The 16,763-nt window shown below is 39.5% G+C and overlaps 1 long non-coding RNA gene across 1 annotated transcript; it reads left to right on the top strand.

The window, feature by feature from the left end:
* Positions 1-9,366: 9,366 nt before the first annotated feature.
* On the top strand, positions 9,367-11,312 carry LOC126591985 (uncharacterized). Its single transcript, XR_007612558.1, has 4 exons — positions 9,367-9,604; positions 9,706-9,774; positions 10,398-10,457; positions 11,134-11,312. It is a non-coding gene; the product is annotated as an uncharacterized LOC126591985 (long non-coding RNA).
* The last annotated feature ends 5,451 nt before the right edge of the window (positions 11,313-16,763 follow it).

The following is a 16,763-nucleotide window of genomic DNA, read 5'->3' as shown; positions in this document are numbered from 1 at the left end:
GGGCTCGCTTTTATGGACCGTTTAATCATAAAAGACATTGCCTGAAGCACATCATGATTACTTCCATGAATGAGTACGATTATGAAGTTTATAAATCTTATCGAATTTTGACTGGAGAATACTTTTCTCGTCCTTCCATGTTTCTAACTCGCATCCGAAGCAGTAGTGTAGAAAACGGAAGTTTACCAAATTCTCGAATCTGATTACTACCACAAACATATGGTAGAATATGGGCCTGCCAAGGTGCGGCATCATGCCCGAAGCGTGACCCTTGGCACCTAAGACCTAAGACTTCAAGAATAAAGCGATAATATTCCCAAGCCTTAACCCTGCAGAATCTACTTCTATTTCAATGGAATAAATCATTGGTTATGCACCTGTTTGTGCCCCTAGCAATGTTGTTAAGAAGTACCATTCTGGTAGTCAATATGTGAGACTAATTTTGCTCCACCAAACACCGTTGGAAGAGCAGAATTTTGACATGAATGGCCTTGTTGGCCGAATCCACCCTAGTAACTTTGGTTTACTTTGTGAACATTTTTCTATGTTCTTGGATTCACTTTTGGTGTAAGTTTTACTTATGGATAATCTTATTGATATTGTCCTCGAATATGAATTAATTGAATCATGTTCTTAATACATGTGACCAATTCAATTAAACACGTGATTAAGTAGGAATGTGGGAAAGTTAGTTTTCTGGATGAATGCGTACTACACACACTAACTTTACACCTTAATCACATCTCTAACAACGGCTTCAGGTCTATCCAACCTGATTAAGAGCATTTGGCACACTCCTCGTTGTATAAATGGTACTAAATTACCATTTTAAAAGACCTTCAATTCTCCCTGTCGTTGAGTTTTTAAGGAGATTCGAGATGACAATAATCATAAATGAAACCACTGAAGAAAATATAGTGAAATATCTTTGCACCACCTCCAAAATGAGCCTGAAGCTTTGATTTGAGGCCAATGAGTTGTCTCCCAACTGGGAATACACCACATGGGGCCGGCTTGAAGCCTGGTGATTGAGTAGTTTACTTACTTTGGCACGACTTTTTGGGACACTTAGGTCGAATAATGATGCTACGACGCATCTCCTTACTCGAAGTAAGGATCTTGTGCCTACAAGCACAATTTGCCAAGCATGCTCATTAGGGAAATTGATCTTCTAAATCATCCCTTGCAAAGATACGAAATCATCATTTTTCATAAGTGGATTCAAGGGAATATATGTGGACTAATCCAACAAAAATGCGGACCATATAAATACTTATGGTTTTGGTTGATAAATCGACAAACTGGTCACATGTTTGTCCACACACATTGCTACTAAACCTCCTGGCCAATTACGGGCTCACCACCCTACTTATCCCTTAAGGTCCAAGAGACTGGATAATGCCGGGGAGTTTATATCGATGGTTTTTTGATAAAGTATTGCATGTAGTTTGGGTTTATAATTGAACATCAAATTCCCATGTTCACCCCAAATAGCCTCACCTAGTAATCATAAAGTGCAATTTAAATGATCGTCATGATTTTGGTGAACGTACCAAGTTTTCAGTTTTTGCCTAAGGCTATGCAATCTAGTATGCAGCTATGTTGGTCCGCCTTGAGGCTCATTGCCACCCAACCTATATGACGTTACAATTGGTTACTAGATACGAACCTGACGATTTTAGTATTTACGCATTTAGATGTGCATTCCATGTGCCAAGTTGCGTCGCCGCAACGTACCAATATGGGTCCTCAAAGAAGGATGTCAATCTTTGTCGATTATGATTCTCCTTAACCTTTGCTCTCTTAGAGCCCTTGCATGTGATCTTTTTACCACTCATTTGCGGGTTGTCACTTTAATGAGACAATCTTGCCACTGTTAGGGGGAGATAAGAACGTCAACGTTCTTGTAGAACGGCGTGAAGTTGTGTGGACATTGCCCACTATGTCTCATCTCGATCCCCGTACTGTATAAGTGTGATAAGCAAATGTGCTGAATTCTAGCTTTCAGAATGTTGCTCCATATGCATTCCTCTGATCTAGCTAAAGTGACGAGATCATATACCAGCTACAAACATGCTTGCAAAGATAAACATACTTAACGGACGTCGAGTCACATACCTGGAGGGTGTGCCGCCCCCGTTGGACGGTTTAGACGCCCCTGTTAGACGGTCCGGTACATCGGTACATAGCCAATCAATCTATCTTGGCCTGGAGCACGACAGATCACTCGGTTCATAGGATTCACTTCCCTGGGAAAGGAAGACACGACACAACAATGAATCTAAACTCGATCGTTGTCTCAAATCATTTCCATCTCATGAGATTAATCCGGATTACTCCCAAGACTTGAAGTTCTTGGTCCAATATAATAGTTTGGATGAGCTAAATGGAATTGAAATGAGATTACCATCGATGATGTTTTCACTTATATGGTAGCTACCGACATAAATGAAAAGCGATGATATCAAACCATGTTCCTTTAATTAAGTGACAACGTAGAACTGATTGGACAACTAAAATCACAATCCAGGTCAAATTCCTTACCAAAGTGTATTGGACATGTCGTTCCTACACTGCCCAAGGTAACCCTATTGTGTTACAAGTGGGAAGGAAAACGTTATGAGATGAATGAAATAAGTGCGATATGATACATGCCTTACGGCCCAAGATTTCTCTCAAACGTCCTATGATTGATAGCAACATTATGAAATGTGGTTAGTGTTTTCTCCATGGGGATATAGATATGGAGATTGACATGTAAGTTCCTGACATGGACTAGTTCAAATAGTTCCAAAACTATGAAACACCCTTTTAACTCGTTTTAAGGCGTTCACTTATGGATTAAAAAATTCAACGAATGTGGTACACCTATCTATATGATTATTTGATTAGTCAGGGATAAATTATGCCCTTCCGTGTTAAACTATGAAGTCTTATGATGAATTGCTAGAGTTACAGTTTATGTCATTAACATGAATCTCACTAAGACTCCGGAAGAGTTTGAGAAAATTGCCTCGCACCTGAAGATGGAATTTGAGATGAAAGATCTTGGGAAAACTCGTTTATGCCTTGACCTGAAGTTGAAGCATTGTTCTGACGATATTTTAGTCTACCAGTCGAACTACACCCCGAATGTGTTACTTTTGAGTATACCTTTGATCGTACATACGTTATATGCAAATGAGACTCTTGAAGAGGTTATGGAGTCCAAAATTCCATATCTAAGTTCAACTTTGCACTTTGTTGTACTTAGCTCATTGTATTTAGACAAGACATCTCATTCGTTGTTGATCTGTTGGTAAAGATGCAGTACTGCGCCTACAGGCAACCATTGAGTTGGTATTAAAGACATACATTGAAGGTACTACGAGGGCAAATCCCAAAGCATCTCGAGCGGATCCAACCCCCCTGATCCTTGGAATGATGTTTGCCTTGTTGTTATGTTAACGCAAGTTACTTATCAAACCCGCACAAGGCAAAATCCCCAAATGGTTATGTCTTTACCATTAGAGATATCACAATATCTTGAAGGTTCACAATATAACCTTAGTTGCGAATTCTTCGAATCGTTCCAAGACTCACCTCACTTCACTACGCCACAAGTGAGAAATGGTTAGGAGTTCTTGTTAAGCATATTCGAAGTACTTGCTGTGTTTTTATCCATCGTTGAGTCCCAACGACGATCCATGAAGATTATGCCGCATGTATCTACCCGACGAAGCCATGATACATCAACGAAGTCAACGCCAAGACATAATATGTCTACATCTACATCAGCAAAGCATCAGGAGATTGAAGTCATGCAAGCCAATCCTAGACAACCTTGTTGATCTCTACACAATGTCACTGCCAAAGTCAACCTTCTAGAAGCTTGTCCGAGGAATTGGTATGCCTAACTATCATATGCAATGCTTGTAGTTCTCATTTGGAAATTATGTCAAACTCAGGGGGAGTATCCAAAAGTATACTCACTTGACCTTAATCTACTCTTTTTCCTACGATTAGGAGCATTTTTCCCATTGGATTTTTGCTACTTAACTAGGTTTTAACGAGGCACCCATCCTAGGCTGATCATACATTTGTGAGCTCTTCTACTTGCGTCCAAAAGACGTATAGTTTTGACACAATGCAACTTCTCACTTTTCTCCATAGTTTATGGGTTTTTATCCCACCTTGGGTTTTACCATAGTGATTTGAGACTCGCATTCGCTCATTGTGCCGATGATTTCATCAACTTTACTTACTTCATCGCTGAAGACCTGATGCGCCATTTATTTGAGTATTTACACACTCAAGGGGGAGTGTTGCAGTTCTATTAGATTAGGAATGTGATTGTGTAAATCCTAGTATATCTTGGAATATCTCTTATATTCATATTAGGAGGTGATTGCCTATTAGGAGTTGATTACCTATTAAGAGTTGCAATCCTAAAAGGGTAAGGAATTAACCTTCCCTACTATTATAAATAAAAGCACAATGGGGTGGAATAGAACACACCTCACAATTACACATCTCTCTCTTCTCTCTGCTATTGCTGCACATTTCTCTCTCTATGGCCTCCATGATTGTTCAGTAAATTATGCCTACAACAAAAAGATAAATAATATTATATCTTTATTAATATTATAAAAAAGCAAATGCTAGAAAAATTAAGTTTGTAAATAAAATTTGGTACACTAAATGACTTGAAAGTTGATAATTGAATTATTACTTAACCGTTGATAAAGTGAGGGAGAAGAGAGATCCAGAGAGTTATGAGAAAGTTGGGGGGAGAGTGACAAGGGTCAAGAGATGAAAAGTGGGTCATGGGACTCACAATAAAAAATTCTAAAATTAAATCAATAAAACAAGAGAAAAGAAAATATCTAAAATAGTGAGTTTACTAATATGCTCTTCGACTTCGTAAGTCTGTTAAACTTTCATCGTGACTCCGTATTTGATTCTACTTACGTTTACGCATTCGTAGCGACAAGGTACTACATAAATACACTAAAGTAGTAACTCGTATGTGTCACAACACGACGGTCAATTAAAGTCAACATTCTCACCTCTAGGTGCATTTTGGTCAACTCACTCCCTTCGTAATAAAAATACTGTAAAATTTGGGATGGGTCCTAACAATCTACACCCATTAAAAAACAATTTCGTCCCCGAAATTTCCAAATTCAAGCATCTTAATTGAGTTTTACTAATGGGCCCTAATATTAGGCTTAGGTGCAAGTATTATCAGAGAGTCCGACTATCTTAGCTCGAACGAATGTGACCTCACAAGTAACGTGAGTGGGTCTTTACTTTTAAATATTATATATTTATTTAGTTTCTATATATATGTATGTATGTATAAAGTATCTTTTACATTATACCATGATTAAACTAACATTTATAAGAATTAGCGTATTGACAGAATTTATGAAATTATCCTAAATCCTATAGGATGCGCTATTATGCATAATTTTGTACGATGCTAAGATTATACATATGTGTGGAAGTATGGTTATAATGTTGAGATTTATGAAATTACCATGGCATGATCATACTTATATTACTGCTCATCATGCATGCTACATTGATTTTGGTACTCGCCCCGGTTAAGGCCAGTCTTCACGTGCATATTCACATCGCACCGATACACTTACCTTGGATACATGGTAGGAGTCTTATCCTAAATTTTTATAGGCAATTAGGACTCACATGTGATGCGCATAGCGCCAGTCATCACGTGATTGTAGTGCTAGAGCGTAAATCATCATTACATCCAATCATGTTCCTGTCAGAATATTTCTGAATGAACTCGTGTGCCAGTGTATGTTGATGAGCACCAGATATTATATGTTTTCTATGCGAAAGAGGGTGAATTATTGCATTCTTGAGATATCACTTTTTACGGTAAGTGTTTTCATACTATACGAGTATATTATATTGGGAAACTATACTTATTTTATAGCGAGGGGTTATATGTTTTCGAAAAGGTTTTACAAAGCTTTATTTTCAAGTCCACTCACCCTTGTTTTTCGCCCCTCCAGGATTTAGTGGCAGAGTTTTTTTGTTGACAAGGATTTTTGGCAACCGTTGATATATGAGATTACTTTCGATTGTATAATTCTTATATTACTTTTACTCTACGTACTTATGCTCTGACCTCACGTGTGAAATAGGTTCAATCCCGCTCACATGCACACTCTTGCATTTAGTCACTTTTAGGTTTAATATTTACTCACATTTCCCATATCTTTACACTTCATAACTTCTTCACTTTCCTGGTGTCGGCCACCATAACTCGATTCAGAGTCCAAGTGGACATTCTAGGTCGGGGTGTCATACCACCCTAATAATTTTGGTGGCCCCAATTTTTTTGGGCCCCGAACAGTCGCCTAACATGCACTAAGCCTAAGCTGGCCCTGGTAACTAATCTGTATTTTAGGTAATATATGTAGGGTGTAGGTACTTTTTATTCAACATATGGTGTAGGTATCATATATGATTACATATAAATTTTCTTTTAACTATTTTTCAGAAAAATGATTAGATCTTCGTATTTTAATATTCAACTTTAAAATGTGAGTAAGATTTCATAAATCATATAATTTAATTAAGTAGAAAATTAACACTAACTAAATTCATTAACAGCTCAAATTTTTTGACTTAGATCAAAGAACATCAAATTTCTTTGAACTATTTTCATAGATGAAAGTTACATTAAGTTTTATTTATTTATGTATATTCTACCTCCATCACACGTTTAATGTATTTTATCAACCAAATGCTAAATGTATTTTATTAACCAATGGTTTGGGTATCATATACAAGGACATAAAAAATTTCTTTTAACAATTTTCGAGAAAAGTAGTTAGGTCCACTTATTTAAATAATCAAATTAAAATTTTGAGTAAAGATACATAAGTAAATAAAAAAATTAAAAGGAACTAATTAAGGTAAAAAATAGAAAACTAGACTAAATTGAATAACAGCTCAACTTTGTATATTTTGATGTAAGTGTCCAATGTTTTTTAATCAATAAAGGTCCCACATTGCAAAAAAAACAAAATAAATAAATAAAGGGGATCTACTACAAATTAGGGGTGTATTCAAATAAGATTTGGAGGGATTTTAATTATTTTAATGAATTTAGGGGTATTCAATTAAGATTTTAAGTGATTCCTGAAATTTAAAGTGTATTCAATCAAGATTTTAAGATAGTTAATTAAAACCCTTAGTGACACATCCCGACCCGGAATGTCCACTTGGACTCCCCATCGAGTTGCGCTGGCCGACACCTGGAGAGTGCGAAGACATAAAATGTAGTGTAGAGGGGATGTGAATAAATTTAAACCTAAAAGTGCCTAATCAAAAGAGTATGCGGGTGAACAGGATTGAACCCATTTCACACATAATATCTGTTGATGCATAAAATCAGTGAGGACTTTGGTACAACAAAAAGTGTTAAGTTTGTGACCTTCTCTATATTGCTCCGGTCACTAGTAAGGTTAAGTATGTAAATGGATAGAGATAGGGAAGCAAACAAGATGTACGTGGTTCACCCAGATTGGCTACGTCCACGGAGTAGAGGAGTTCTCATTAATTGTGAAGGGTTTACACAATTACATAGGTTCAAGCCCTCCTTTAATGAGTACAAGTGAATGATTTAGTATAAATGACATTAGGAAATATTGTGAGAGAATGATCTCTATTTATAGAAGAGAATTTCTAGTTTCATTCTGACATTGACACGTGTCGTGTTGTGATTGGCTTCTGATGTTGACATGTGTCACACTATGATTGGCCTCCTGGTTTGAGGGAAACTCTTCTGGGTCCTTGACAGTATAACGTTGACTGGTGCTCAGTAGTTTCGGGATTGGTCAAGTATGGTACAAACAATGCTCCCCTAAGTTCCCGAGTGAGGGAAGCTCCTCGGTTGGGGACTTGCAAGATCCAAGCCATTGAGTAATCACGAAACTTCTAAGTACCGAAGTGTGGTATCATTTTCACTTGCCTTATCTGTCTCATATGTAGATGTAGCATCTTCTTTAGAAGTACTTTTCCTCCATCCAGGGGTGGTATCTTTAACCGATGAAGATGCACAAGGTAATGTATCAATTTCACTTGAAGCTTACTTGTAGTTTCGGGCTTGGTCAAGTGCGATACAAACCCTACAGACAAGGTAAGCAATCAGACTTCCAAGCAAGCAACCTGGATCGGAGGTTCGACTTCGGCTTCCGGTTGATTGTTCTTCTTCTCCTTGTGTCGTAAATAGCACCAAGGATAAGGAGAAGCAAATGGAGAAGAGACGATATGAGATACTTTTGCTTTTGAAGAAGTAACTTTCCACAGGCTTATTCATGAACTGGGCCAGAGGGTTTTCTGGTTCCCTCCAAAGTATAAGACCGACTCAAGAATTTGAAGGTCAAAACAAGTCCATCAAATCTAGAGTACGTTTTTGACCTTAATGATATGGGATACTTTTGCTGTTGACAAAGTAGTGGATGTATCGGCACGTGTTCTGTTACACTTGTCTCCACATGCTTCTTTGTATCCTTCTCACTTGCCCTATCTGTTCTTCAGGCAGATGTGGTATCTTCTCTGGAAGCATAAAATGTTGAAGATGAGTACTCGAGAGCAATGCCAAGTAAGTAATCAGGCAAGAGGTTCCAGGCAGTCAGTTCTTGACTAGAAGCTTGATTCAAAGTGCTGACTGATTGCTCTCTTTCTCCTTGTCTTACAGGTAAGAACAAGGCCAAAGGAAAAGACAGGGAAAAAGCATGATATGGGATACTCTTGCTTTTAACCCTGATGATATGAGATACTCTTGCTTTGGTGTGGCTTGTTTGCAGAGGTATTATCGGGAGGAAAATAAGTTGAGTATTTTGAGAGACTCTGCTGAGAATGCCCTCTCGGATGTGAAGAAAAGTTGAGCATTTTTTTTTATTTGCAGGTTTCCCTGGCTGTGGAGGATGGAGGTCGACATATATAGGAGTCTCCCTAACAACAAGTAGTAGTGATATTCCTTTACCCTTCTTGGTCGTAGCAATGTAGTGGGAGCTGCAAGGTTCACGTGTTTTAACTTTGTCAGAGCACTTTGAAAAAATGGTATGTGGTATCTGGAAAGCTGATGTTGCGTGTAAAGATTGCAGACAAGCTTTATCCAAGGAAATCTGGTTCTTAAAGTTCAGAGAGTTATGCCTCTTCGGTTTTCGAACAAGCAATCCTGTCGGGGATCTGGCTCTCGAGATTCAGATAGCGGTTGTAACACCTCACCCCCATTTTATTTTAAAATGGTTTTTAATTCTTAATTGATGTGCCCAAGGGACCCACCTTCTGTTTTTGTGTCCCCCATTCCCGTCACTCTTCCTTCTCTCTCTGTCCTTCCCCCGTGAACTCCCTTCTTTCTTCTTCTTCTTTTCTGTTTTCTTTTCTTCCTTCTTCTGTCTGTCTCTCGGCTCTCTCTCTTCCCCTGGACTCACTAGGACCGAGTCACCATCGAAGAGAGGCTCGCAACGAACCCCGGACCCTGCCCTGCGAGTTCGACGACACGGAGTAAGCTCCGGCGAGCACCGCCCCTTTCGAGGCCATTTCCGGCCAAACCACGACGAGTTGGCCGACGTGCAAGGTATCAATCTCTTCGTCTCGTCGAGTAGTACAACTTTCCTTTTTGTTTCACTCAATTTCGTTGAGTATTGGAAAAGTTATACTCATTTGAATCTTACCCAGTTTCCGGCGAGTCCGACGGCTTTCAAGGCGTTTTCCGGCCAAACCACGGCGAGTTAGACGTCGTGTGAGGTACCTTTCTCTTCTTCTCTTCAAGGGCTATAACTTTCGTTTTTGTTTCGCTTGATTTTGTTGAGTATTGTTAAAGTTATGGCCGTCTAAAGTGGGATGGTTTTCCGGCCGAATTTCCGGCCTTCTCTCCCATTGGATCCGGCGACCCACCAAAACCCAAGGCTTTGGGCCTTCCCTGCCTAGCCCAGCCCGTTTTTATTCTATTTAATTATTTATTTTCAGCAGCCCAAAGGGCCTTGGGCCGGTTTTGAGTGAAAGGGCTTAAAGCCCGGTCCTTGTGTGAGGCCTTAAGGCCTTTGTGGTTTGTGTGTGTGTGTGTGTTTAAGTGCATGCGTACGTGTGTGTATATGCATGCTTGCATGCATGTGCATGCCGTGCATGTGTGTGTTTGTGTGGTGCGTGTGTGTGTTTGGGCTTAGGCCCAAACCACACATTTTCACCCTAAACCCTTTATAACCCAAATCCTTTAAAGCCCTAAACCCATCCAATTCCAAATTCCCTATTTTATTTAATTCAAACCCTTCTTAGGGTAATTCGACGTTCTGGATCCGTTTCCAATGTCCCTTTTCTCAAATTCAATTTCTATTATATAGTTTTATTTATTGTACCATTTATGTGCTTAGGGGCAATTATTGTGACGTTTCCGTCTTCGCTAGTGGCGCAGCATTTGGCAACTAAGTACTGTGAGTGGACCCCTTCTAAAATGCATGTTTTATAGTAGAAATGCATACATAAAAAGCATGATTTGATGATTACGTTTTATGAAACGTTTTGTGAGATAACATGTTTATTGAGGCTACTTTAAATTATTATTATTTTTCCTATAACCCGTGTTCTTATAGAATATCTGATGGATGACGATATGATATTTAGAACATGTTTCGAACACCTCTTTATAGTATAGATGATGGATGACTTTATACTATGAAGTTGTTTTTCAATATATATGTTCAATGGTTTTGTACTTACCTAGTGGTCCTTTCCGCTACGGGATATAGGAATAGATTCCGGTCCGTCCCGGGCGACGGTTTGGTGTTGGCATAGGGCCTGGAGTGTGTTTCCTCTGGCTATTTAGCACAGGGACGGGGAGCCGGCATGGGGCCTGAAGTGTATTTTCCTCTGACTGTCTGCTCAGAGACGGGGAGCCAGCATGGGGCCTGGGGGTTATCGGACAATTCACTAGTGATTATTATATATGAGTTATGATTTGAGACATTGCACGACATGCTAGGTTTCGGAAAACCTATGTTTATCATTATATATGTGTTTTCATAAAACTTGGGGGTTAGTACATTGATAATTGTTTTGTTATATTTATATCAAATTGGTCCACTCATGTTTGTTTTGCGCTCCCTTCAGGATTTAGGATCGAGGCATACAATCCCGGCATCCAGACACTTCCGCATCGGTATCTTCGAGTCCTCTCAGTGTAGGACCCACTTCTGTGTTCATTCAATTTTTATATTAATTCTTTTAATGTTCTAGATTAGATGTGTGCTCTGAGCACGTTCCTTAAATACATATTCGTTATTCTCTTATATTTATAAGTCTTATCTATCCCTTGTTGTCAGCAATTGCACTCAATAAATGGCTTTCGTCACCCTTCGGGTGTCGGCCAGCACGTGACCATCCCTTTGTCCCTAGGACATCGGGATCGGGGCGTGTCAGCGGTGCCTCTTCGATTTTTGAGAAAGCAATCATGTTGGGAGTCTGGCTCTTGAGATTCGGAGAGCGGTGCCTCTTCAACTTTTGAGAAAGTAATAATGCTGTTGGGAGTCTGGCTCTCGAGATTCGAATGGCGGTGCCTCTTCAATTTTTGAGCAAGTAATAATGCTATTCCTTTACCCTTCTTGGTCATAGCAATGTAGTGGGAGCTGTAAGCTTCACATGTTTTAACTTTGTCAGAGCACTTTGAAAAAGTGGTATGTGGTATCTGGAAAGTTGATGTTGCATGTGAAGATTGCAGACAAGCTTTATCCAAGGAAATCTGGCTCTCGAAGTTCGGAGAGCGGTGCCTCTTCGGTTTTCGAACAAGCAATCCTGTCGGGGATCTGGCTCTCGAGATTTAGAGAACAATGCCTCTTCAATTTTTGAGAAAGCAATCTTGTTGGGAGTCTGACTCTTAAGATTCGAAGAGCAGTGTCTCTTCGATTATTGAGAAAGTAATCCTGTTGGGAGTCTGGCTCTCGAGATTCGAAGAGTGGTTCCTCTTCGATTTTTTAGCAAGCAATCTTGTTAGGAGTGTTTTCTCGAATGTGAGTAAAGGTTGGGCATTTTTGCCAGTCTGCCTTGCCACGGAGCACGGAGGTTGACACACATTAGGACTTTCTAGTTATCAAGCACTGGTGTTGTTCCTTTACCCTTGTGGGTAATAGTAGGGTAGCTGGACCTTCAAAATTTATGTGTCTAAACTTTGTCAGAGATCTTTGGCAAAGTTATCTGTGGTACCCGATGAGCTGATGTTGTGTGTGGAAAGTGGTGCCTCTTCGGAATCCGGAGAGTGGTGCCTCTTCGATTTTTGAACCAACGGCCCTGTTGCCCATTCTTTTATAAGGGCACCAATTATGTGCAAGGAGTACATTCAGAGAGTTATTGCTTGTAGGAATTTTCCCCTTACTTTAGAGATTTATTCATTTCTCCTTCATCATTTCTGAGAATGTCTGGCCCATCCGACCGTCGTTTTGACTTGAACTTTGGTGAAGAGGCAGCCATGCCTTCTCAAGACAACATATGGTGCCCATCCTTCTTATCCCCTACTGGTCCTCTTACCGTTGGGGACTCTGTAATGAAGAATGATATGACCGCTGCGGTGGTAACCAGGAACCTTCTCACTCTCAAAGATAACAGACTACTTTCCAAACGGTCTGATGAGTTGGCTGTTAAGGATTCTCTGGCTCTCAGTGTTCAGTGTACAGGTTCTGTGTTTAATATGGCCCAACGCCTATTTGCTCGAACCCGCCAAGTTGAATTATTGGCGGCTGAAGTGATAAGTCTCAAACAGGAGATTAGAGGGCTCAAGCATGAGAATAAACAATTGCACAGGCTCGCACATGACTATGCTACAAACATGAAGAGGAAGCTCGACCAGCTGCAGGAATCTGATGGTCAGATTTTACTTGATCATTAGAGGTTTGTGGGTTTGTTCCAAATGAATTTATTGCCTTCGTCTTCTGGGGTTGTACCGCGTAATGAAGCTCCAAATGATCAACCTTCGGTTCCTCCTCCTTTTGGGGTTCTGCCTAGCACTGAGGCTCTGAATAATCACCCTTTCATGCCTCCTCTTTCTAGGACTCTGCCGACTGCTGAAACTTCTCCTGAGCAACCTTTGTGAAGGCTCCCTCTTGTTTGTTTATTTTGATTCATGTATATGTACATATTTGTAACTTATCGGAGATATCAATAAACAAGCTTTGCTTCATTTCAACGTATTGTGTTAAATAAACCAAGGCCTTCTTCACTAAGTTCTTTGAATTTTTCCTTTTGTTGAAGCTTGTATGTTGAAACTTTGTGAGTGAAGCATGTAGGTTGAGGTAGTGCTCCCTTAATTTCCCGAGTGAGGAAAACTTCTCGTTTGGAGACTTGAAAAATCCAAGTCACTGAGTGGTCGTGAGACTTCCGAGTATCAAGGTGCAGTAGCATATGGTAGGAGTCCCCCAAGTCTCCAGTCGAGGAAGTTGACGAATGAGGCATTTCCTTTCTAAGTGGTAGCCCAAAACTCCTTCTTCATATATATTTGTTATGAAAGTTGTTAGGCCCAAAGAAGAGGATGCTTAGACAATTTTTTTTTTTTTTTTGAAAATTTTTTTTTTCGAAATTTTTTTTTTTTTCAAATTTCCAAATTTTTGAATTTTTGAATTTTCGAATTTCCGAAAAAAAAATTAAAAATAATAAATATATATTATATATTTTTTTTAAAGCTTTGTAGGTGAAGCTTTGGTGTTGAAGCTTTGTAGGTGAAGCTTTGAAGTTGAAGTTTATTTGGGTGAAGCTTTTGTGGGTCAAGCTTTTGTGGGTCAAGCTTTTGTAAGTCAAGCTTTTGTGGATGAAGCTTTTATAGGTCAAGCTTTGTTGGGCACCATGAATTAATTTTGCTTCACACTATCTTGATCAAGATAGTGTGAAGCTTTTGTAGGTGAAGTTTTTGTGTTGAAGTTTTGTAGGTGAAGCTTTTGTGGGTGAAGCTTTTGTGGGTCAAGTTTTTGTGGGTCAAGCTTTTGTAGGTGAAGCTTTTGTGGGTCAAGCTTTTATAGGTGAAGCTTTTGTGGGTCAAGCTTTTGTGGGTCAAACTTTTGTGGGTGAAGCTTTTGTAGGTCAAGCTTTTGTGGGTCAAGCTTTTGTGAGTCAAGCTTTTGTAGGTGAAGCTTTTGTGGGTGAAGCTTTTGTAGGTCAAGCTTTTGTGGGTCAAGCTTTTATAGGTGAAGTTTTTGTGTTGAAGTTTTTATTGGGTATCATGAATTGATTTTGCTTCACACTATCTTGATCAAGATAGTGTGAAGCTTTTGAGAGTTTGTAGTTGTCCTCCATTGATAAAGCTTTTGTTGGTGAAGCTTTGGAGTTGAAGCTTTGTTGAATTTCCCTTTTTTTTTCTTTTTTTTTTTGGAAACTAGAAATTTGAAAATGTGGGAGAGACAAAATATACAAATTTTGCTTCCACATTGTTAAGCAAGAGATTGTGATGCAAGCCAGACCTTGTAGTAGTCGAAGGTTTGGATGAACCATATAAATTGAATTTGCTTCGAACAGTCTTGAATTTGCTTCGAAGGTTTGAGAATTGTAGTTGCCCTTCATTGATGAAGCTTTTGTTGGCACCATAAATTGGTTTTGCTTCACACTGTCTTGATCAAGAGTGTGTGAAGCTTTTGAGAATTGTGGTTGCCCTCCATTGATGAAGCTCTTGTTAGCACCATAAATTGGTTTTGCTTCACACTATCTTGATCAAGAGTGTGTGAAGCTTTTGAAAATTGTGGTTGCCCTCCTTTAATGAAGTTCTTGTTGGCACCATAAATTGGTTTTGCTTCACACTATCTTGATCAAAAGTGTGTGAAGCTTTTGAGAATTATAGTTGCCCTCCATTGATGAAGCTCTTGTTGGCACCATAAATTGATTTTGCTTCACACTGTCTTGATCAAGAGTGTGTGAAGCTTTTGAGAATTGTGGTTGCCCTCCATTGATGAAGCTCTTGTTGGCACCATAAATTAGTTTTGCTTCACACTGTCTTGATCAAGAGTGTGTGAAGCTTTTGAGAATTGTGGTTGCCCTCCATTGATGAAGCTCTTGTTGGCACCATAAATTAATTTTGCTTTACACTGTCTTGATCAAGAGTGTGTGAAGCTTTCTACGAGTTGTAGTGTTTGCATTGTTACAGTGGGGAAATGTTTGAAGCAGATGCAAGAATGCTGAATAACTTGATCTTCATATGCCATGCATTGAAGTTGTTGTTGGCTTACAATAAGGCTTTGTTGGTGACTATAACTCTTGTTAGGCATAAGTGCTCCCCTAGTTGAGTTGTCAAGCTTAAGGGTTTTTGATTATTTGTGAATGCTAGGAGTTCACATGTACAAGTTGTACCACTCGTCTTCTGGTAGGTGGAATGAATGGTGAGTTGATTTCATCACTTGGTTGGTGGTACGAAGGTGAGTTCCTTCTTCCCTTGGTTGGTGGCATGAATGGTAAGTTGTCAAATGATATTAGAGTACGGGTTGTACATTTCATCACCTGGTTGGTGGCATGAAGATGAGTTCCTTCTTTACCTGGTTGGTGGCATGAGTGGCAAGTTGCCAAATGATATTAGAGTACGGGTTGTACATTTCATCACCTGGTTGATGGCATGAAGGAGAGTACGGGTCGTACATTTCATCACATGGTTCGTGGCATGAATGGCAAGTTGCCAAATGATATTAGAGTACGGGTTGTACATTTCATCACTTGGTTCGTGGCATGAAGGAGAGTACGGGTTGTACATTTCATCACCTGGTTGATGGCATGAAGATGAGTTTCTTCTTCACCTGGTTGGTGGCATGAGTGGCAAGTTGCCAAATGATATTAGAGTACAGGTTGTACATTTCATCACCTAGTTGGTGGGATGAAGGAAAGTACGGGTTGTACATTTCATCACCTAGTTGGTGGCATGAAGATGAGTTCCTTCTTCACATTTCATCACCTGGTTGGTGAGTATAAGGGCAAGGTGTCTAAGCACATTGTAGCAAGTGTCGAATGACACATAATATGTTGAACCCCTTCAAAGCACAGTTGGCTTATGTATTAATGTGTTGGAATGTTAGATTGAACGAATATACTGTGAAGCTGTTCGTTTATTTGTATAGTCTTGTTGAAATATACTTAGGCTTTGTTTCATGTTGGAAGCATTCATGTTGAAGTTTTGAACCCGAGTGTTTCATTGCTAGGAATGTAAGAGGATTAGGATCAAGTTGTCTAAATCACCTCTTTATTGAATTCATGCCAAATAGTCTTCGTTACATAGGATGCCGAACGGCTGAAGCTTAACACTTGTACAATGTGAGTTTACTTGTAATAGTACTTCAAGTGATCAGCGTTCCATGGATGACCAAGGGTCTTGCCATTGGAGCTTCTAAGCTTGTAGGAGCCAGAGCGACTAATGCCAACAACTTCAAACAGTCTATCCTCGTTTGGACTAAATGTTCCTTCACTCGAGACTCTGTTGCAGAGTAATCTTTTCTTCAATACCCAGTCATCCACTTTGAAAGAACGAGGTTTGACCTTTGAGTCATAGTAGTTGGAGATGCGCTGCTTGTAGGCGACATTCCTCAAGTGAGCCTGGTTTCTGTGTTCCTCAACTAGATCTAAGTTAAGGGTAAGTTGTTTGTCATTTTCTCTTTGCACGTAGTTCTGGACTCGGAACGTTGCTTGCTCAAGCTCAACTGGGACAACTGCCTCTGTACCAAAGACAAGTGAGAATGGGATTTCTCCTATTGATGTCTGATACGAAGTGCGGTATGACCAAAGAACTT

The sequence above is a fragment of the Malus sylvestris genome, chromosome 12 (assembly GCF_916048215.2).
Source record: "Malus sylvestris chromosome 12, drMalSylv7.2, whole genome shotgun sequence".
Classification (NCBI taxonomy): domain Eukaryota; kingdom Viridiplantae; phylum Streptophyta; class Magnoliopsida; order Rosales; family Rosaceae; genus Malus; species Malus sylvestris.
This window is presented reverse-complemented; position numbering and strand designations above follow the sequence as displayed.